This window comes from Callorhinus ursinus, unplaced genomic scaffold (assembly GCF_003265705.2).
Source record: "Callorhinus ursinus isolate GAN/ISIS: 27379988/994484 unplaced genomic scaffold, GSC_fseal_2.0 scaffold4, whole genome shotgun sequence".
Lineage (NCBI taxonomy): Eukaryota > Metazoa > Chordata > Mammalia > Carnivora > Otariidae > Callorhinus > Callorhinus ursinus.
In genome coordinates, this window is record NW_027397066.1 from 43880848 (window position 1) to 43904592 (window position 23745).

Genomic DNA, 23745 nt, shown 5'->3' on the forward strand with positions numbered 1-23745 from the left:
GGGGGGGGGAGGGGAGAGGAGAGAAGGAAGGAAGGAAGGACAGAAGGAAAGACTTCACCTATCTATTTACTTTTTTCCACTGATTTTTTAAAAAATAATCTTTATCTCTGAAATAGTTTAAGGGTCATAAGAAACTGTAAAAGTAGTAGAGCTCCCATGTACCCTTCACCCATCTTCCCCCAATAAGATGTTATATGGCCTTAGCACATTGTCAAAAACAGGACATTGATGTTGTTCAATGTTATTAACTCAGCTATAGACCTTACTCAGATTTCACAGATTTTATATACACATTTTTCTTTTTTTTCCTTTCCTTTTCTTTTTCTGGTCTATGAAGTTTTATCATATGTGTAGATTTGAGTAATCAATACTTCGATCAAGATTTAGAATGGTTCAGGGGCGCCTGGGTGGCTCAGTTGGTTAAGCATCTGCCTTTGGCTCAGGTCATGATCCCAGGGTCCTGGGATCAAGCCCCACATTGGGCTCCCTGCTCTGCGGGAAGCCTGCTTCTCCCTCTCCCACTCCCCCTGCTTGTGCTCTCTGTCAAATAAGTCAAAAAAAATCTTAAAAAAAAAAAAAGATTTAGAATGGTTCCATCACTATGGAGAAACTTCCCAGTGTTAATCCTTAATTGTCAAATCCTTCCCCCAGCGCTAGACCCAGCACTAGCCCCAGCAACCACTGGTCTGTTCCTCCAGTACTTTGTCATTTGGAGGCTGTTATATAATCACACAATATATAACCATTTGAGATTGGCTTTTGAAGCTTGCCCTTAAGATCCATCCTTTACATTGATTTTTAAAGTTCCTGTTAAGCAAAATTTAAAGTAAACCAACACCACCTTATGATCAAAACAGGATCAGGGAGTAAAAAGCATTCAGAATAATCAGGGTTTTTGTTTTTGTTTTTTGTTTTTTTTTAGAGAGAGAATGGTTGCATGTACTATTTGGAATAAACTGCAGAGCTGCCAATGGTGTTACTTTTCGGAGGAGATAAAGAAGAAATGGCTTTGAAAACTTGAAGCATCTTATTTTGGCCTCCTTAAAACTATGACATTAGGTTCACAGGGACCTTACGCATTTTGGGTTATTGCTCAAACAGTGTTATTGTTTGTGGAGAGCAGACTAAAGTTTTGGAGATAAAATTTGCATTAGGAACCAATTTCAAAGAATCCTGAGCTTGCCCAAATGCCAATTACTAGACTATTTCTGTGTCTGTAATTAGGAACACCATGAAAACTAGCAGATTCTCACAACCATTTCCACCATTAATAAAGTGGCACATTTGCAGAGTTTCTACTAAAACATGTTTATTACTTCTCTCAGAATCTTAAATGCTTGGATTTTAAGCATTGAATGTAAAACTCTACATGAGGCTAAATTTTATATAAGTTGAGTCAATTCCTCATAGCAGAAAAAGCATTGGTGTTATTATACCAGTTTGGGGAATAAAAAATAATTCAGATAAATGGACTTTCTAAAGGGCATTTTTTAGCATAAAAACAGTTGCAGAAGTATGACAGAAAGTTACATCCAGGAATTACCGGGTTGGTATGTATGTAAATAGTGCCCTGCTAAGCGGCGAGAGTAAGAGAACCTGTGTCCTAATGGGTCTTCCCAGCTGGCAGCTTTGCGTTCCACAGGCTCCTGTAACTCATCCTGTCAGTGTATTTGGCCTTGGGCCTGAACCACCTGTTCTGAGGACAGCTTCTGAGTCTTTAACTGGTCTTCTGCTGATGACCTCACTTCGTCTTTCAGACTTCCTATTACAACCTTGGCATTGCTGCCTGGGGCAACCCCAGGTGGACTCCTGTCTTGAAAGGACCCAGGCTTTATGATGATACAACACCCCAGGTGAAACTTTTGCAGATCCTCATGCTGTCCTAGCAGAGGCCAGCCCTCCCTGTCAGGACAGACAGACCATCTTCCATGTCCAATTTAAAAATCACCACCTGGGCGCCTGGGTGGCTCAGTTGGTTAAGCGACTGCCTTCGGCTCAGGTCATGATCCCGGAGTCCCTGGATCGAGCCCCACATCGGGCTCCCTGCTCAGTGGGGAGTCTGCTTCTCCCTCTGACCCTCTCTCCTCTCATGCTCCCTCTCACTCTCTCTCTCAAATAAAGAAATGAAACCTTCAACAAAATAAATAAATAAAAATCACCACCTTTCTGCATGTGCCCAGGTAGCAAAGATGCTGCACCCAGTGCAGCTGGGCAAGACTTTTCCTCAGTCATCAAGCCCAGTAATTTAAAGGGGGCCTTCACGATAGGGCAGTTATTAGGAGGTTAGCCTGGCAGTCGGAATGGGGATCTTGCTGGGACACTACAGGAGTGGAGGATATACCCAGATAGCAGGCTGTTAGGGAGAACAGCCATTCTAGAAGGCAGGCAGGCCACGGAGAGGTACAGCAAACCACATCGGGTGGTTGTTCCAGCAGCACAGAGCTCGAGGCCATGAGGAACTGGAAGTAGCAAGATGGTGGAGATCCACGCAGTGGTCACGTGAGGAAAATTTGGAAACCGATTACCAAGGCAAGAGCAAGGCTTAGGGGAGCATAGAAGTACCCCTGTTACTGGCACTGAACAAATTTTGAGTTGGAACACAGGAATAAGGTAAGAAAGGGAAAGGAAAGGGCACTGAAATTGGTAGACAGCCCACTAAACTAGATGCCTTAAGTCTGAGATTTCATTTAATCCCCACAACAACTAAGCAAAATAAGCATCATTATTCCCATTATACAGAAGAGAAAAATGAGGTTCAAAGTTTTGCTGTAATCACACAGGTGACACGTGGAGCAGTCAGGATTTGAACTCAGGACAGTCTGACTCCAAATATATTGTTGCTATATTCACAATGTCATGTGTCATAATAATTATTATTTAATGCCAAATATTTGAGAACATAGCCCCCAGTGCATATCTCCTCTTATCATTTATTTTTTCCTCTTTAAATTATATTGTGCCTTAGAGACTTTGAAAAAATAGCCTAAATTCACCTCCAGTGGCTATGCAAGGGGGAGTAGAGTCAGACCTATCTGGGAATTTGTGTTTGGAGGCAGCCAAGAGGAAACCAGGATACCGGATAAACAAGCTGGACCTCAGCTTCTGCGGGGTCCCCACAAGACAGAGGTGTACCAAAAGAAGAGACCAAAAACCTGGAGTATGGGGCCAGTGTGTTTGGTGATTCCAGATGGAATGCAGAAAATCAGACTCCTCTAATGAAATTTTCTCAGCATCCCACAACATCTACAGACACAATGGGGACTGAATGCTCTAAGGGGGCCAACTTCAGCCCTATGAAACTGGGAGGAGAATAGGTAAACATATAGAATTCGGGGGGTACAAATATCCATTGCAATTCTTTTGATTTTCTTAAATTTATACTTTATAAAGTATAAAGACATTTTTAAGAAAAATGAAAATAATTTAAATGAATCTTTCATTTTTCTCCTAAATTTCATCTTTCTAGTAAGAATATTTTATATATTTATACGATAGAAATATTTTCAAATAAAGAGTAATCAGACATGTGTTTTTTTCAGTTTTGATAAATGTCAACACTAGAAGGTCCAGGCAACATATATTTTTAATTTAAGGACTCAAGTTTATTTGGTATTTCAGAGCACCACCTGGTGGATTAATTAACAATAACACTCCAAAACAAAAGTGAATCAAAATGGCCCTGAAACAACAGGTAATAGAAACTCTGAGGCTCATCCCTTTTCTTTCCTTCCTATTTTGGCTAGCGTTCCTTCTTTTCCTCGCCCTTTTTTCACTTTCCATCCAATCTCTCCTGCCTCTGTTTACTTTCAGGTTGTCCATGCCACCTAGCTGTACTGCTGAGTCTTCAGAGTGGCTAAGAAGCTCGCTTACTTACACCTGATTTAATAAAATCTCAGAAGTTTCTAAAATTCAAGTAGAAAGGCAAATTTATTTGAAGTTGCAAAACTGGATTTTCTTCCAGAGACTGAATCTTTCTGCCCAGGGATAGGTTTGTGTTTCCCCAGGAGGGGTTTTTGTTTGATTGATTTAGACAGAAACAATCATTCTAATGAAACCCCTCTTTTTTTTTTTAATTTTTATTTATTTTTTTTTAAAGATTTTATTTATTTATTTGAGAGAGAGAGAATGAGAGCACGAGAGGGAAGAGGGTCAGAGGGAGAAACAAGACTCCCTGCCGAGGAGGGAGCCCAATGTGGGACTCGATCCTGGGACTCCAGGATCATGACCTGAGCCGAAGGCAGTCGCTTAACCAACTGAGCCACCCAGGCGCCCATGAAACCCCTCTTTTATAATTTATGTGTACATAATGAGTAAAGTTGACTCATTCACAGTGTTTTAGCCTATTGTTCTGATCCAGCAGCCAATGGCTTCTGAGAAAGAGGTGGGTGTAGAGCAACCTTCTCAAAGGTCTCTGATCTCAAATGACCCATAATATGAATGGGTGGAAAAGACAGGTCAAAGACATCAAGAAGTCATAAAGACTGGGGACCTGGAGACATCATGACTCGTCTACAGTGATATATCATAATAATGCATAATAATATACATTATTCAGATCCAGTCAGTTCTTCCAGTTTTTAAAAACAAGCCAAGAAGCTTGATTTTTATGAGAGATCTTCATGCGTTTAAGTATTAGCAAATTTTCATTAAAATGCCTATAGGCCAACCTGCAGTGGCCCACAGGCCAACCTCTGATTAAAAGTTGTAGTATGGGGGCGCCTGGGTGGCTCAGTCGTTAAGCATCTGCCTTCAGCTCAGGTCATGATCCCAGTGTCCTGGGATCAAGCTCCCACATCGGGCTCCCTGCTCAGCGGGAAGCCTGCTTCTTCCCTCTCCCACTCCCCCTGCTTGTGTTCCCTCTCTCACTGTGTCTCTCTCTGTCAAATAAATAAATAAGATCTTAAATAAATAAATAAAAATTAAAAATAAAAGTTGTAGGATGGGGTGCCTGGGTGGTTCAATCGGTTAAGTGTTTAACCCCTGATCTCAGCTCAGGTCTTAATCTCAGGGTCATGAGTTTAAGCCCCACGTTGGGCTCCGTGCTCCGTTGGACTCTGTGGGTGTGGAGCCTACTTAAAAAAAAAGTCATGGGAATTTGTAATATAATGCTGCAATAAACATAGGGGTGCATATATCTTTTCAAATTCATTTCATTTTCTTTGATGAATGGATAAAGAAGATGCAGTACACACACACACACACACACACACACACGCACACACACACACACACACAGAGGAATATTACTCAGCCATAAAAAAGAATGAAACCTTGCCATTTGTAACAACATGGATGGGTCTAGAGACCATAATGCTAAGTGAAATAAGTCAGTCAGAGAAAGACAAGTACCATATTATTTCACTCATATATGGAATTTAGGGAATAAGACAAACGAACAAAGGAAAAAGAGACCAACAAAAAAATAGGCTCTTAAATACAGAGAACAAACTGATGGTTGCCAGAGGGGAAGTTGACAAGGGGGAAGGGGGGGGAATGGGTGAAACAGGTGAAGGGGATTAAGAATACACTTCTTGTGATGAGCACTGAATAATGTATAGAATTGCTGAATCGTTATATTGTACACCTAAAACTAATATAACACTATTAATTATATCTGAATTTTAAAAATAAATTTTAAAAAAAGGTGTGGGAATTTGGACTTCTTTCACTGGATGACAGGATACGAATAAGTAAGCAGTCTGCAGCTAAAATCGGCCCCAGGTCCCCAACAAGTCACTTTTGCCATGCCGCAGGACTTCTAACCACCTCTCAGTCAGCAAGTCTATGTCATTACCCCCTGTTACTTCCCACAGTCAGATTATAGGATCATGGAGAGTTAGGATGGCCTGGAAGTAGCCTTGCAATCCTGTGACTGTCCACATGCCTTCAAATAACCCAGGTTCAGACTTTGGCTCCAACTAGAAACCATTTAGCAGAGCTAAGAAAAACAGCTGTGGGGCTTAGGGGCTTGAAGTTTGCATTACATTTCCAAACAAATTCATATGTAAGTTCTAAAATATATTTAAGTTAAAAATACCTTAACTCACATTTTGGCCATCTTCATCTCTACACGCCCTACTGGGGCAACCAGGGGCACTTTACTGCTAATTGATTTGTGAAAGATGCTGATACCATTTCCATATTTTATTTTTTTAATTTTTTTTATTTAGATAATTTTTTATTTAGATAAAAACATCTTCATTTATAAAATACAAGTAATTCTTATGGTGGTATGCCAATATGGCAATATTTATAAGGTGATACTGAAATGCTTGGATTTTTTTTTTAATTTTTTTATTGTTATGTTAACCACCATATTTTACATCATTAGTTTTTGATGTAGTGTTCCATGATTCATTGTTTGTGCATAACACCCAGTGCTCCACGCAGAATGTGCCCTCTTTAATACCCATCACCAGGCTAACCCATCCCCCCACCCCCCTCCCCTCTAGAACCCTCAGTTTGTTTTTCAGAGTCCATCGTCTCTCATGGTTCGTCTCCCCCTCTGACTTACTCCCCTTCATTCTTCCCCTCCTGCTATCTTCTTCTTTTTCTTTTTTCTTAACATATGTTGCATTATTTGTTGCAGAACCATTTCCATATTTTAAAGAGAAAAATATTAAAGCTTCCTTCCTCAGAATTCTCCGGGAACCAGTGCAGGATTTTTTGGGTTTTGTTTCAGCATGGTAAAAACTCAGAGGATGTAACAGTGATATTTTGATAATAAATGTCATGGCCAAAAAGACTTGAAGGATGTCTGTCTGCTCAGGCTTTCATGATAGACAACCATAGATGGGGTCTATGGGTCTAAATAAAAAGAAATTTATTTCTGGGATGCCTGGGTGGCTCAGTTGGTTAAGTGACTGCCTTCGGCTCAGGTCATGATCCCAGGGTCCTGAAATCGAGTCCCGCATCGGGCTCCCCTCTGCTTGTGTTCTCTTTCAAATAAATAAATAAAATCTTTTTTTTTTAATTTATTTCTTCACAGTGTCGGAGGTTAGAAGTCCAAGACCATGGTGCCGGCTGCCTCAGGCGCTGGTGAAGACTCTCGTCCTGCCTTGCTGACAGCCACCACCTCACCTGTCCTCCCGCGGCTTTTCCTTGTTGCATGAATGCGGAGATAGAGGGAGCATAAGCAAGCTCTCCTCTGTCATTTCTTGTAGGACACTACTGCTGTTGGATCAGGGCCCCACCCTTAAGACTTGGTTTAGCTTTCCTTCTATGAAACCCTGTCTTCAAATACAGGCGCGCCGGGGGTTCGGGCCAACATAGAAATTGGGGGAGGGGGGACACAAGCCTTCAGTCCGTAACAAAGAAGCTGTACTGTACTTCTTTATCATTTGCATAGTATCTCTTGAAACTAAAATAATCAAAGCATCTGCTTTTTAAAAATTGTAAGTCTTTATTTTATTGGATTTATTTTAACCAAATTACTTTAAACCCCATACCCTGACCTACAGTCCTTTTAAACTCTAATAAGCACACTCAATGTTTAATTTTTACATTTACTAGCCTTTCGTAATGTCTCAAATTAGTCTCTGAAACAATTATTCCTTTATTGTTAAATAATTTCCAAGTTTTGGCTTTCCACAGAACTCCAAGGCATCACTTACAATGTGAACAACAGGTACAGCTTTTATCAGCATTTCCTTTAGAACTCTGAGGAGTCATCAGTTGATCATTTCTGCTGGGAGACTGGGCTCAGTCACATTGCAGACCTCTCGATTTCACCTTTGTGCTTTGGGAAATGAGCTACCTGACTAAACAAATCTGGTTTTGAAGAACAACTTGTAATATTTTCAGTTATTTGTAATTTTTAAAATAGAATCCCTTTCTTTACATTTTTGAAATAATACTGAGAGATGCCCTCAGGTCCTGGGCGTTAGTCCACGATCTTGTTCCTCCCACTTCCCCTCTGAAAGCCTTGCAGCCATGTCTGTCCTATCCACCAGCGGCAGCTCGTTCATGGGCAGCTTATTTAAGGCTGTACTGGCCTGATCAGATTTTTTTTTTTCTCACAAGAATTCAGAAGAGAGACAGAGAAAGCTTCAGGCAGTTAAGATATGGATGTTGGACTTGAACAGACTTGTCACCCAAGGGCACCACTGCAGCAGACTCGGATGAGTCATCACCCGACAGCACACGAAGCCAGCCCTCAGAAAGCAAGCAGAATGGAGCAGGTGTACAGAGCAAGGCCCCTGTAACCTGCAAAGACTTTCTCCACGGTTCCCAGCTCTCATCCTTCTGAGCCCCCACTATAGTTAGGCAGACTTACAGTGGAATCAGTTCTTTACTGTTCTAAAATATAGTGCATTGTTGGGGCACCTGGGTGGCTCCGTCGGTTAAGCACCTGACTCTTGGTTTTGGCTCAGGTCATGATCTCGGGGTCATGAGATCCAGCCCCACATCAGGCTCCGCACTCAGTGTGGGGTGTACTTATCCCTCTCCCTCTGCTCCTTCTCCCACCCACACACACACACACACACTCTCTCTCTCTCTCTCTAAAATAAATAAATAAAATCTTTAAAATAAAATAAAATATAGTGCATTAATAGAAAATCTGAGTCCAACAGATCAAGAGACAACTGCCACGGCAAAGCTAGTTTGTTACTCACGGTTCCCAAGAGGAGGGGGCCACATGAGGAAACACCAGGCTTGGTTGTGAAGAAGAAAGAAGGGGGAACTGTGGGCAAAAGCCTCTATTGTGTCTTCCATGGGAAGGAACGGGTGAAGTAGGCAAATAGGTTTAGGATTATCCATATAATTTCAGCAGGCTGTGGGGCACAGAAGCTGTCCCTAGTTGCCTAGTACTTGGCCCAGAGTGTAAGAACCTGATAAAGGAGATGGCTGGCATGTGGATTTTGCATCAGTTGGTGTATTGGAAAAACATGCCCCTGGAGGGAGGACTCCTGAGGAGGCTGGGGAGGGAATGCGGGAGGCAGGAGGCCCAGGCAAGGTGACCAAGGCATAGTATCGGGTTATCCAGAACAAGGCATGTCCAGCATATGCATGTAGGGCAGATGTTAAAGCATCAAATTTACAGAAACTAGGAACATGGTTAATACACTTACATCCGAACATGCTCTAAAATAGGTTCAGAAACTGGTCCAAAGTTGCAGGGCTAATCAGAGGCAACAGCAGGATGAAATAAGCCAAGTTCCTTGCTAACATGCCACACTGCCTCTGTTGTGCTTTGACTAAACTTGGGGCTGGCCTGGGGCCTCCAGTCTTTTTGCAGGATAATATGGGGTGCGGGACCCTGACTCCACAGTAGCAAAAGCAAAACCCCACACAAAGAATTGTTTTGATCCTTCATGGAAGGGGAAATGTCACTTTGGGGAGCCAACTCCCAAGCTAAAATAGCACTCTTCCCTTTAAGCAATAACAGAATTCACACCTACCCAGAGCATCAGTGGTTCATTTTTCACATACCTGTCATTTGGAATTGATATTACATATCATGGTACGGTTAGTCTTTTGCAAAGATACATAGTGATTTTCCTATTTCTAAGATGCTATTGAGATTGATCTGAGTATGCCACTGTAGGATCAACAGCCTGTACCTCAAGACTGATAGGTGAAGCCACTGCTGAAAATGCCCCTTCACCTCGGTTCTCCCCGTGCTAACTTCCGAATTTGGTGCACTTAGACACATTACGTTCCTTGTTATCTACTCTCATGCTCCCATTGTCTGTGCTACACATTTTGGGACTTTACATAGTGTCTTATTAGAGCACTGATTAGACAATACATTTTTTGTGTCTGGTCTCTCCTTTTAGATTACAAACTTCTTACTGGAAAAAGTATGCCAAATTTGCTTTTCTTCTCTTTCTCTGAGCCTTTATCCCCCATATAAACGTCCGGGCTGCAAGAGGGAGGCATGAGCATGAATGAGCCATCAGAATATTACTATATTGAAGTTACTAATTTCAAAATAAATGAAATTTAAAAATCAATTGAGCTGCTTTTAAGCTATACGGCTTTCCGCTAGTTGGTGATTACTATCCTTGATTTTAAAAATGTTTACATCTTTTGTTTTACAGTCTAGTTTAATTCATGCATTTAATCGTAGGTAAGGTAACATATGGCCAGTCTTACATCAGTTGTGGTGACTACATGAATCACATGTAAATTAAAAGCATGATGATGTATTTACCTCATTGGATGCATTTGTGTCACAAAATCTTAACATGAACAGTATTCTAAAGAACGCACATGTACACATACACAAACATATGCTACTGGTTTCTGATAGATGATTGCACTGCCTGATTTGGTGGTGTTCTAGAAATAGTGCAATAGAGAGAATAAAAGATCCAGAAATTGACACAAACTCATAAAGTTTATATACCTGTTTTAGTATTTTGACTCATGTTGTGCATTCATTCAGTCATTCATTCAACAAGTATTTATTGAATATGTGGTACTGGTCACTGTTCTAAGTATCCAGGTGAAAACAAACAGATGCAACAAGAAAAGATAAGACAATCTCTCTTATTTTTTTAATCAATGGCATAGAGGACTATACTAATATGTCCATTTATATATTAAAAAACTAAGGGTAAAAGGGATATATGTACTTGCCCAAATACATATAAGTAGTAAGTGATAACATTAGGATTCAGATCCAGGTCTGTATGCCTTCTGGTCCCATATACTTTTCAACATACCCTGTTAATTTCAGCCCCAGTCAACATTTATAGATTATCCTAAATTTCAAATCGAAAATGTTAAACGAATCTATTAATGACTTTCCTTTAAACTGTAAGAATTGTCTACAGAAAATGTGTACCTTAGAGAACTGCGTGTTTCTTGATATTGTTCTTGTACTCTGTGCGATAATACAGCAAAAATCCTAAAAACAAAATTAAAAAGAATAAATCTTTCTCACCACTCACACACACATATATATACAATACATACACACTTATGAAGTAACCTTGTACAGTCATTTGCTCTGTCTCTCTCTGGTCAAGTCACATGACTATAATTTTTTTTTAAATATCATATACTTCTCCTGGAATAAAGATTAATTAAAAAGTAGTTCATTATTTATTTCATGAAATAAATTTCAATGGCAGTAATACTGTTAAAGTATTTCTCTTTTCACTTAAAAATGCCTGATATGAAATCTTGCTGTTTGCAATAACATGGATGCAACTGGAGGGTATTATCCTGAGCAAAATAAGTCAATCAGAGAAAGACATGTATCATATGACTTCACTGATACGAGGAATTCTTAATCTCAGGAAACACACTGAGGGTTGCTGGAGTGGTGGGGGGTGGGAAGGATGGGGTGGCTGGGTGATAGACATTGGGGAGTGTATGTGCTATGGTGAGTACTGTGAAATCTGTAAGACTGTTGAATCACAGACCTGTACCTTTGAAACAAATAATACATTATATGTTAAAAAAAAAAAAGATAGTAGGAAGGGAAAAATGAAAGGGGGGAAATCGGAGGGGGAAACGAACCATGAGAGACTATGGACTCTGAGAAACAAACTGAGGGTTCTAGAGGGGAGGGGGGATGGGTTAGCCTGGTGATGGGTATTAAAGAGGGCACGTTCTGCATGGAGCACTGGGTGTTGTACGCAAACAATCAATCATTGAACACTACATCAAAAACTAATGATGTAATGTATGGTAATTAACATAACATAACAAATAAATAAATAAATAAATAAATAAATAAATACCTGATAGTTTCAGGTAGACTTAATTTTTTAAAAATAGACCATTTCTTAATTTTTCAATCATATAATTTTTGTCAGTGGTGACATTACTAAGTACCCTTCAAACAGGCTGTTCTATTTCATAGATGATATTTTTCAACAAGCTGCACAATGCTACATAAAAAGATGTTAAGTTCAAATATATAAAATGATTTTTAAGTCAATAAACAGTTTTACCATATCTCCTAACACTAGTATAAACCAAATTTGTGCATTGAAGGTAAAGAAATACACTGTACATATGGTATTTTCAGCACACTGGGATATATATGGATATGCCAGTTAAAAATTGAACTCCGGCTAAAGACCAAAGTGCAAGATATGAAGAAAAATTTTAAAATATAACAATGAGTAAAAAGGAGTCTTTCTCTTCTGTTCAAACTGAAACCAAGGATTTTTCCTCAGCTTTTTCCTAAGTGTTTCAATCTTGGTTATAAATAGTAGTTTTACATTTCCAGTAGCTAATTTCCAGAAACATCCTAAGACTTCCAGGGTTTAGCTATGTATCATTTGGGCAAGGCGAGGATATTCTGCAGCATCAAGCAACCTGAGAACTCTCAGCAGTTTAAAACAGCATTTATTACTCACTCATGGGCATGCCCTGGGTCAGCAGTGGGCTTCGCCTGCTCTTGGAATCACTGCTAACCTGACAAGCTTAGCGTCCTGACAAATGCAGAGGAGGGCAAGAGAATGTGGAGAACCACGTGCTAGTTCTTAAAACTTCTACCCAGAAATGACATACATCACTTCTGCTCACAGGCAACTGGCCAAAGCAAATCATAGGACCAAGCCGTAGGGATGAACAATTCTTCCACCAAGGGATACACCGAATGTTTATAAATAATACAGCTTGCCACAAGTTCTAAAAGTACCCTATGCCTAGGACCATAGTTTATTAAATACGCCCTCTGCATTATTTCATTTGATTCTGATGACAACCCCTTGTGATATAAGGTGCAGGAAAGGTAGGGGTGGTGTACTGCAAAACCTTTCAGCAGAACCAACTCATCAATGTTCACTGCTTCTACTATTTCTGGTCTTCCACATCAGCCAATCAGACTGGCGCAAAGGGTGGGAGAAGGCCAAATCAAGACCCCTTCTAAATGGCTCTGCTGCCCACCAGCTTCATGCATCCTACTTCCTGCCTTGGAGTGCTCCCAGTTCCTTGTATTCTCTGCTATTCCTTGGAATGGAGTGGGTGGGTGAGGCTAGAGGGGCGATGACCAACAGGACAGAGCTGCCATGGGACACGAGGAGGCGCACCAAGCTAGGGAAGCCTGGTCATCTGATCTGAGGACAGGGAGCCACCACCAGAGTGCAGCTACATCCCTGGAGAGTGATCAGAGTGTTACATATCGAGAACACAGGGTGCCTGCTCCAGGTGAACCCTTCTGGATAAATGCTAATAAAGAACATGTTGAGAAAGGTAATAGTGTACGCGAGCTTCATAGCTGATGAAACTCAAAGGGCTTTCAAGGGTGTTAAATTCTTTGGTCTCCAACAGGGGCCCTGGGTGACCCATAGATTGTTCCTGACCCAGATGTCAATATGCTCACTGCTTCTGCCACAGTCATGGGTAGATCCTCACTTCTGGTCACTGCAGTCACGACACCGTTCCCTCCCACCGTGGGTGAAATGCAGACAGTGGCAGCTTGTAGATGGCGTCCCTTGGTTCCTATGGGGCTTCTTACCTGGACTTTATGCCCTCTGCTCTGGGCAGGATGGTAGAGCGGTAAAGCACACGGGTGCCACCATTAGGCAGACCTGAGCATAAATCTGACTGTATCACTTGTCAGTCGAATGCCCTTCGAGAACTCTGCTCCTCCATTACCTCATCTTTAAAATGGAAGTGATAATAGTACTTATTGCCCAGAGCTATTATTGTAAGGGTCAAATGGGTTCAGGTATAAAGCATTCCTCATATTCTCTGACCTGCAGAAAGCCCCCAATTATGCTAGCTACTATTATGTTAATCATGACTGTGATGATGATGTGCTGCTCAGCTGTGCAGGACACACACACACACACACACACACACACACACACACACACACACTTACCCACCTACCTACCTACCTACCTCTGCTATTGGTCCCGGATCCGCCCAGTGCTGCTGTAAACCATCCCCTTTCCTTCACCGGGAAGGTGGCTGCTTTCCCTAAGCCAGCAGAATAAGGAGGCAGCATGCCTTGTCCCCCAGGTCCCAAACCCCTCTCCTTTCTTTCTTCTCTCAGAAACACAAATTACAACACCTTGAATTCCGCCTCCATGAGGCCCTTCCATCCATGAAACTGCACCGAAGCGCCTCTGGGGCCAGCCCCAGCCCCAATCCTTCCATCCCTGAGGACTCCTCTCCTCAGGGTCACACAACACCCCACAAGCTGCCTGGTAGGCCCACTAGCATCAAAATGACTGCTAAAGATGTGGTAATGTGAATAAAGAAAATCAAAATTAGCTTACGAATGCTGAGAAAATCGCATCTGTGAAATTCAGGGGCTCACAAAATCCAAGTCCTCTCAACTCCCAAAATCTAAAGGTCCACTAGGTTTGCTTTTTCCTCAGACTTTTACCTATGGCCCACTACTCCTGTTTAGCAAATGGAGAGCAAATTAATTTGGTTTTCGTCTTTTGGCAGGTTTCACGGTATTAGAGGAAAAGAAAAGTGTTTTATTGACTTGATAGTGAATCTGAAAGGCTTTCAGATCTATCCTCATCAATGAATGCTCTAAGGGTATAGATCATCAAAAATAAAATTAAGGGCTTAAAAAGATGAAGAAAAGGAATAGCTGTCATGTCGCTGGAATCCTCTGGAAAGCAAACTTTAATGCCAAAGCAACCAGTAAATTTATAGCCCAGTGTAACATAGTGCAGATAGCTCTAGAATGGGAAAGAATTTGTTGTGTTCGAGGAACAGAAAAGGCCCCATAAAGCTGGAGCGCTGTGGGTGAGGAGGTCACTGGTGTGAGATATCAGAGAATGGTGTGGTAAAATGAGTTATTAGCCCCAATGTCTCCCTCCCTCTCCCTTTCTCTCTCTCTAACACATACACACACACACACACACACACACACACACATCCACGTCCTTTCCTTTGACATATCACTGCAATTCCTCTCAAAGAGGAAGTAGATCTCCCTACCCTTGGAACTTGCCCTGAAATTGTCTTTGGTTGATGGGATCTCAGTTGCGCTAAGTGCTTAGGTCTGCCCTCTTGTGCCTCCATTACCTGTTGGTGACTGGAGAAGGAGAGGCCCGTGGAGCAGAATGTCCCCAAGCAAGCCTGCAACATGAAGCAGAGCTGCCCCGTCCATGCAGCCCGGATCAGCCAGCCCCCAGCCAACCTGCACATGTGTGAGCCAACCAGCCGGATCAGCAGAACGGTCCTGGCTGACTAGCAGATCGATGAGAAAAAGAGTTGTTTTAAGACAGATGTTTTAGGGTGGTTCATTCCTCAGTACCGCCCTGGCAATATCTAACCCATACTGATGGTGTCGGGCTTTGTTTGCCAGAAAAAGTGTCCGTTTTATTCCTGGGAGAGGCTTCTAAGGAGTGCAGTGGCATTATCTGATTTACAATGAATGGATCATAAAACCGTGGCAGCCATCCAGGTAAGAGAGGCTTGGACTAAAGTAAGACAACTGAAGGAAAAGAGAAGTGGATGGAATTGAGAAACTTTGTTGTTTGCAGGAGCAGAGAAACAGCGAGGTAGTGGGTGGGGCTGGGGAAAGGTGAAGAGAAGAGAAGGTTCTGTTTATCTGTCTGTTGAAGACCTGAAATTACTAGAACGTGTCTGCTTGTTGAAGGGAAGGATCCAGGAGAAGGAGGGGCTGGCCAGGGGCAGCGGGCACAGACAGAGCCCTCGCTGGGAGCCTCACCTTGTCCTAAGCGGGTCACTGAATCCTCCCTTTTAACCTGCATGACACTGTGAAGTCGATAACATTAACACCGCATGTTACAGATGGGGCAACTGAGGTACACCTGGGAGGTGGCAGAGCCAAGATTCACACTCAGGCAGTCTGACTCATGGCCCATGTACTTAGCCAAGAAGGCAAACTACTGCGGGAGCCCTGGGCCCCAAGCAGTGCGAGAGGATGGGGAGCCCGGTACCAGAGGAAAGGCTGGTGTGCAATATGCTCAGGGATGCTTCATCCGCAGAGACAGGAGTGAAAGGGACACTCTGGTTACAGATAGAGAGAAGCTGTCTGCTGGCCTGGCGATGAGGAGGAGGGGGCTCCTGCTTTCTTTTGTATCTTTATTAAGCTGTACATAAGGCAAGATTATCAAATGAATGTGAGGAGAAGAATCTAGGAGAAAGGAAAGGAAGTGAAATAGTCACGTTAGGGAGGGAGGAAGCTAATATACTGAGGAAATAAAGTACATTACAGCACAGTAGCCAAGAATTTAAAGAGAGTCTGGCTAACACGCTTGAGTGCTTTTTCTCCATATGATTCAGCTGTTTGGGTTCAGGCTTGAGAGAGGGAGGGAGACAGGAGAGGGAGAGGATATTTGCAGGGGTGTGATTATAGTGAGAACGAAGGACCCAAGCTGGATATGGAGGGAACCAACATTAAAAGCAGGAAGAATAGTAGTAAAAGAAAAAAAAATGAGAGAAAATTCAGTGAATTAAAGGGCCAAATGCATCTGAAGGACTGCTGAATGGGGAGGACTAAAACAGGCAGGCTGGAACCACAGGAGATGCTGGTCAAGAGACAGAAACTTGGAAGTCAAGATGTGGACATAGTCCAGTTATGGGCACCAGGAATGTCAAAGTTAAGACAGCAGGAGTGGTGGCTGAGGTAGAAAGAATAATCCAGGATCAAAGAAGCCAAGGTGCTAGAGGCCAAACCTCCAGAAAAGATGCCAGGGACTTGTGACAGGAAGACAGCGCTGGCCAGCCGTGATTGAGGAGGGTCTACGGACCATAAATACAGCAACAGAGAGGGGTGGTAAAGTCTGAAGGCATAAAATCCAAAGGAGCTGGGTGTTTGAAGGAAGAAGGAAATGAGTGGGGTGCTAGAAGGACACTCACCCCAATCTCCAGGGCCTGTAGTACTTGCACTATGAATAATAATGATGATGATGATAGAACAGTGATAGTAAGCTGCTTCCACTGGAGACCACTGCAGGGGAGGTGATGTCCATAGCAAGCACCCAGGTTCAGTCCAGTCAAGCAAGTGATGAGGACATTCGGAGCAGCAGCTAGGGATCTGGAGGGTTTGCTGTGATAGCCCTACATTCCAAATGGCCTGGAAAGAGTGTGGGAGGTTGGGGAAGAGCAGGAAATTGGGTCATATGAGTGGAGGTAGAGAACAGTAGCAGAGGGTACAGGCCATGTGGAAGCCTGGGGGATGTGGCCTTCTGAGGGTACGTGAGGCATGATGGGATTAGTCCTGATAAACCCACAGGGAGGCCCGGAGACCACATCAGACCAAACAGCATACGGTTACAGGGCCACATGCCTCTCCTGCTGACCGCAGTGATGGTGGCCCATGTTGGAAGCCAGAGTGTGAGACCTTTTTCATCTGTCCAGAGTTAGGGAGGGGCTAGCAGTACAGGCACAACAGAGTGGGGAAAAAATAATTAGAAAATTAATTCATCATAGTTCTGCTTCTATTGTGTAAGAAAGAATAATCATTTACCTGCTTAAATAGGACAGTGATTTAAAATAGTTTTTTTTAAAAAATTATTTTTTTATTTTTTATTTTTATTTATTTATTTGACAGAGACACAGCGAGAGAGGGAACACAAGCAGGGGGAGTGGGAGAGGGAGAAGCAGGCTTCTCGTGGAGCAGGGAGCCTGATGCGGGGCTCAATCCCAGGACCCTGGGATTATGACCTGAGCTGAAGGCAGACACTTAACGACTGAGCCACACAGGTGCCCCTAAAATAGTAGTTATTAGAAAGTATTGAATCGGCCTCTCTCTTGCTATGAATTGTAAACTTGCAAAATCCCAAGCAAGTTTTGAAATGAACTTATGCTCTCGACTACACTTGAACACTAATGACTTAGTGAATCCAGACTTAAAACACACAAATGATTTACTTAGATGGAATAAGCATAAACAAGGTCCTTCTTCAGAGTTCTTTCCTGCTGTGAACATTGATGAGTATCATCAGAACAGAAAGTATTCAGACTTGATTCTGCCAAAAAATGCACTGTGACATTGGTGGGCATTCAGGTGTTATTTATGACAGCTAATCTTGTGACATACTGTTTGGTTTCTAAATATAATATTTCTAATTCAAGTGTCCACAAATGAGTGGCTAGTCGATGAGATTATAATACCCCTACATAATGTATCATACAATATAGCTATAAAAAATGAGGTATATCTCTATATGCCAGTAAAGTGAGAAAAAGGAAGATCTCTTACACAACATACAGAATGACTGCATGTGTGTGTTCGGAGAGAGACAGAAAGAATATACACAGGAAAAAGAGTTACTTCTGATAGATAATTTTTTTGGGGGATTACTTCTTTAGAGTAGAAATATTGAATGTTTTGCTTTTAAGTTTCTTCCATCTTTATCTTTTTTACATTTTCAGCTGTAGCACAGAGGAACAGGGAATAAACAAATAAGGGTCTACCTATCATGGCCAGCAGAAAATCTCAAAGGTCAATCAAAAGGTACTTGTATTCCTCAGAACATGTTCCTGTTTGTCAGTGAAGCTTGTCTGAACATTCACTATTGCACTGACTAGTGTTCTTCCGTAGCTCTTACATTTCCTGTTTTTTAAGTAAAACTGCATTTGCAGCAGGGTGTCCTGTATCCAAACTAGGTGGTCTGTAATCTAGTTTCCAGAACTGGTGACCCAGAGATCTGTGTGAAAATCATCAGCACCAAGTCAGTCATCAAAAAGATCATTCTCTGACGGAAGAAAAAGCCCTTCTTTTCCAGGTTAGGAGGGGTGCCCAGAAGAGGAAGACAAGGACATGAATGGAATGGAATAGAGTCTGCTCCCTTCATAGTCCGTGGCTCTGGTTTTGAACTGTGATGAAGAGAAGGTCTAACCATGAACCCGAAGGGCATGGAGAGGAAGCCCTCCGCATCCCACAACAGACTGAGAGACCGCGTGTAGAATCAGCCCTGTGCCCAGCAACATTCCCAGGGCAGCAGAAGGAGCTTGGTGAGGAAGCAAGAGAAAAATGTGAGTGCATAAATTTCTGAACACAAGCAGATACCAACTTGGGGATGCCTGAAATAAGGAGAAACATTTCAGGGAGGGAATAAAACGGAGGCCAAGATTTCCCATGATTTGGGCAACAATGTTAATAGGGTTGCATTTGCACTCAAGCCCTGCGGGAGCTCCAGTATATGAATTTCTTATTTCCATACTCCTGGTGCCATAGAAAACTATGGCCTACAGGACTACATTTGAATTTAGGTCATAACTTCTTTAGCCTATTGCTGAAGACTGCCAAAATACTTGGTTTCTCTTTTTAAACTCAAATTACTCTGTGCCCAGATCATAAAAATTCATGGAATCGTCAATTTACCTTTGAGCTCTAATTTTTTATGACACATCTCCATTTGACATTGTGATGAAAACTGTCCTCTGAACATTTAATCAAACACTAATCACGTAAGGGTTCCTTACTTGAAGGACAGCCCTATGAAATCAGAATCCTTGAAGATGTATTTAATTTTAAGTTAAATCACTGAGTATTCCTCAATAAGAATAGCAGGGTAAAAAAAAAAAAGATAAAAGTAGAGACTCCATGGCATTTGCCCCATGCCTTTATTGAGGGCCTAGTACTTTTAGCAAAGCTGTCTTTAAGAATGTGCCGTAGGCTCTATCGGAAAGAATATAAGTAATGGAAAGTGGAGGCTGGACAATGGCAAGCTGGCTCAACTTCTCGGAGCATCCTTCGTTAGATCCAGCTGATAGCTATAAAAAATGTATGCAGGACTTCTTTTTAAGCATTAACACACCGCTACTTTAAATGTTGGTTCTGACTGAGAAATTCCTCTCTGCAGGTGCTTTTACCGCCATAACCTCTGCAAGCTGCCAGGGCCTCAGGAGACTAAACAAATTGCTAACTTAAAAATTCATTATAGTATCTATTCCCTTTCCAAGACATAAAATGTACTCTATAATTTGCTCTTCTGAATCCCCTGAGACCTTGGTCTTCAAGGCCCTGTGTGCTTGTATGACGCCATCTCTTGTCCATTATTAATATACTGGATAGGGTTTTTAAAAACACATCACACCCAAAAGTCCTAAAATGGGAAGTGAAAATGTCACTAGCCAGTACATTAATTTCCCTGAAGTAAGCAAAAGCAAAACTGATGACAAAGGTGATACCAACACACTAGGTTCCTGGCAGGGAAGTGTGAACAGTTCAACTCTATAGCTTGCATTTACCAACAGCTGGGGGCAAATGGATGATGAGGTCCAGGTACAGGGAGTCACTGTTAGAAGTCCATGAACAAAAGAAGTTCAATTCCGTGCAGCTATGAAAAGTAATATAAAATTATCAGGGATATAATATAAAGGTAGGAAGTTTAAATAGGCATTATTTTAAAAATATAAAGATTAGCCATATAACCAAAGGCCAAGACTTAGTACAGGTAAAGCAGATAGCTGCTTACCTTCTCACATTTCAAAGACTCTCATAAAAAGAGCACATAAATCCAAGATGGTTACAACTCAAAAAGGCCGAGTCAAGATGCTTCTAGAATGGACCCATGGGGAAAGACGGGAGACTAGAATCCAGAACCAGGGAAACAGACCCAGTCACAGAGCACAGTGAGATCCCTGAGAAATTGAGGAAAAGAGTGAAAAGTGGGTGTTATGGATATTATTCCAAACTAAGCTGTTGGAGATTTTTTTTCTTGAAAAGCTTGGGTCTGCATTCAGTTCAAAGGACTTCCTAAAATTTAGTCAACTGGCAAACATGGTAGATAGACATGGATTAAACACATGAAAGAATGGAAAGGCCTAGCTGAAGAAAAACCCATGGATTATTTAAAGATAATGTTTCTTTTTTTGAAATAGAGCACCTTTTAGAATGCAGTGATAGATGGAGGCAAAGAGAACAATTTGATTAGACGGGGGTACAAGAAAAGTCCAAGAATGCTAAGAGTTTGGTCAGTCATCATAATCCATTACGGATGAGATCAGAGATAAGCAAAGTCAATCTTGATGATACTGGCATACATGATGAAAGAAGGTGTCCCTCAGAACCCAGCATCTGTGCAACACAACTGGTTCGCTCTAGAGGTGCTCTCAGCCACAGGACTTGGATTTATACCAGGCATCCCCTAGGCCTGGATAAAATATCCCTCGAGACTATTTATATAACATTACTTCAATTTTGTCTTCACTTAGCATCCCTCTGACCATGAATTCAGCCTTTCAGTCACCCTGATACAGGAAGGATTCAATAAATGATAAAAATGAATATTTTAGTGGCCAAAAAGGGATATTCCCCATCAAAATTAATAAATCAACATTCAGATATACACCATTCTCTTGTAAGTTAACATTGGTCTGTCCTCTTGTCTCAGGAGGCATATCATGAGGCACTGGCATGGAAACTTCTAGAACTGCAAATCAAACATCGGACCTGGACAACAGGCATTTTACCACCTTGTGGGGCAGCTTGGCAGCCAGCTGCTTAGCCTCCCCTTAAGTGGCTCTACCCCCACATGTAAAAAAAAGGTAAGAATACATGACCTACTTAATATCCTGTGAATTTAGCACTAGTGACTATGTGAATCAGAAATCAACTATATAAATCAATAACCAATTAAACCTATTAGATTGTGTAAGAGTAGACACCATATCTATTTTGTTTGTTGTGGGCCCTAATGCACTTCCTGACATGTATGAGGAACTCAAGAGATATTGTTTTGAATAAATAAAAATTTAAGAAAGGAAGGGAGATAAGGGAGTGGGGGAAGAATTTAGGTTCTTTCCAGATTAAGCTGCTGAGTGAGATTGACGACTTTTCATATGACTATTAAGCCAAGTGCTTTCCATCCTTCGGAGCAGCTAATTCATAAAAATTTTTGGACGCAGAGAGAACTACGAATATGTGTCAGTCACGTGATTGGTCTGTTCATAATAATACGAAGCTGTGAAGATTCGAGTTGTTCCTGCTTTGTTGGGGGAGGTCATTGAGAAGACGTGACCTCTGAGCTAGACCACAGCAGTACAGAGACTCCTCATCAGTCCCCTGTCCTTGGAATGTGCATCCTGCTTGCCTTTCCTGCTTCCAGAAGCTGGCCCCAAGGACATAGCCTTGAGACAGTGATGTGGTGTTGAGTATTTGCGACTGAACTCAGTTAAGGCCTTTATGTAAACTTTTAAGACTTGGCAGGCAGGTATGGAGATCTACTCATCTTGAGACCACCCAAGACAGGTCTCGTATGTAAGTTCTCTTGCTTATTACACCTGCCACCTACCAATTTGGAGTGGACTGCCTCTTTCTTCAGTCTTTCTGCCCTCCGTGTATGGGGGCTAGTTTTGGATTATACCTGAGAAGCTCCCAAGAAGCTTGCAAACTAACATGCTTTAATATAAAGATAAACAGAGATTATTTAAAAATCATTTCCTGTTTATATTTACTATCTAGCTTGAAGAAAAGAGACCCGAGTGTCCCTGAATGAATAGAAAGAGAGAATAACAACCCATGAAAAGATGGATAAACAACTACCTTTACGTTGTGCTTGTTATCTGAGGGAACAGAGTGTGATAAACCACAGCAGATAAGCCAGGACGTACATGCCTTCGTCATGGGGGCTGGCAGGCCTTCTGCACACATTGTGGCATGTGGCTTTGTCATCTTCTATTATGCTGTGTTGAAATGTTATGAACTCCCTAACATCAAAACTATTTCTAGCTTTTAAAATGTCAGCGTGTAGGGGCGCCTGGGTGGCTCAATCGTTAAGTGTCTGCCTTCGGCTCAGGTCATGATCCCAGGGTCCTGGGATTGAGCCCCGCATCGGGCTCCCTGCTCCGCGGAAAGCCTGCTTCTCCCTCTCCCACTCCCCCTGCTTGTGTTCCCTCTCTGGCTCTCTCTCTCTCTGTCAAATAAATAAATAAAATCTTAAAAAAATAAAATAAAATGTCAGAGTTTAAGGTCCAAGCCAAAGACCCAAGGCCTTAGGAAAAGGAGGCTAAGACTTTTAAAATCTAGTGAGGACATTATGTGAGTGCAATAAGCCAGACACAAATATTGGACAAATATTGTATGATTCCACTTACAGGAGGAACCTGGAATAATCAAATTCATAGAGACAGGAAGTAGAACAGAGGGTGCCAGGGCTGTGGGAAGGAGGGGTGGGAATGGGGAGTTAGTGTTTAATGGTACAGAGTTGCATTTGAGGATGATGAAAAAGCTCTAAAGAAGGAGTGGCGATGGTTGCACAACAGAGTGAATGTACTTAATGCCACTGTACACTTAAAAATGGTTAAAATGATAAATTTTATGTTATGTATATGTCACCACACATACACATAAAAAAATTCAGGGAGAAATGAGTTACTCACTAGACTCTGAAGGCAAAATTCGAGCGGAGCAAAACCAGCAACCCAGACACGGCAACCTCTTCTTCCCACTCATGTGGCCAGTATATTAAAATGTTCTGAGAATTAATCTTCCATTAAGACCCTTGAGCGAACATAGTTAGAACGACCCTTGCCACCCCAGAAGTGAACGATTCTAAGCATCTGCTACTAATAGCCATCGTTACCATTTACTGAAGGCCTATTACACCGACCCCTTTACACCAGCCACTTAGTTCGAAGATACTTCAGAGACACTTGTGCTCTGGTCCCGCTGGACCCCTCCTGCCTTACTCCTCTTGGGCTCCATGTTCAACCCACACAGAATTATTTGCATTTCCCCAGAAGGTATCACATTCTTTTACCCCTGCAGCTCTTCACATACATACACACACACAATCTTTTCTTGTTCTCCATGTGGTACACACACACACACACACACACACACACAAACCTTTTCTTGTTCTCCATGCGGTACACACACACACACACACACAC

General features: G+C 42.0%; 1 protein-coding gene across 4 annotated transcripts in view; it reads right to left on the minus strand.

The window, feature by feature from the left end:
- Positions 1-23745, minus strand: part of PDCL2 (phosducin like 2) — a 244449-nt gene that overhangs the window by 168645 nt on the left and 52059 nt on the right. For 2 of the 4 annotated variants that reach the window (XM_073891706.1, XM_073891705.1), the window contains one exon: positions 10793-10855. The exons of the other annotated variants lie outside the window; for them this stretch is intronic. The gene's annotated coding sequence lies outside the window, so the exon portion shown is untranslated. The remainder of the gene's footprint in view (positions 1-10792; positions 10856-23745) is intronic. 4 annotated transcript variants of the gene reach the window in all.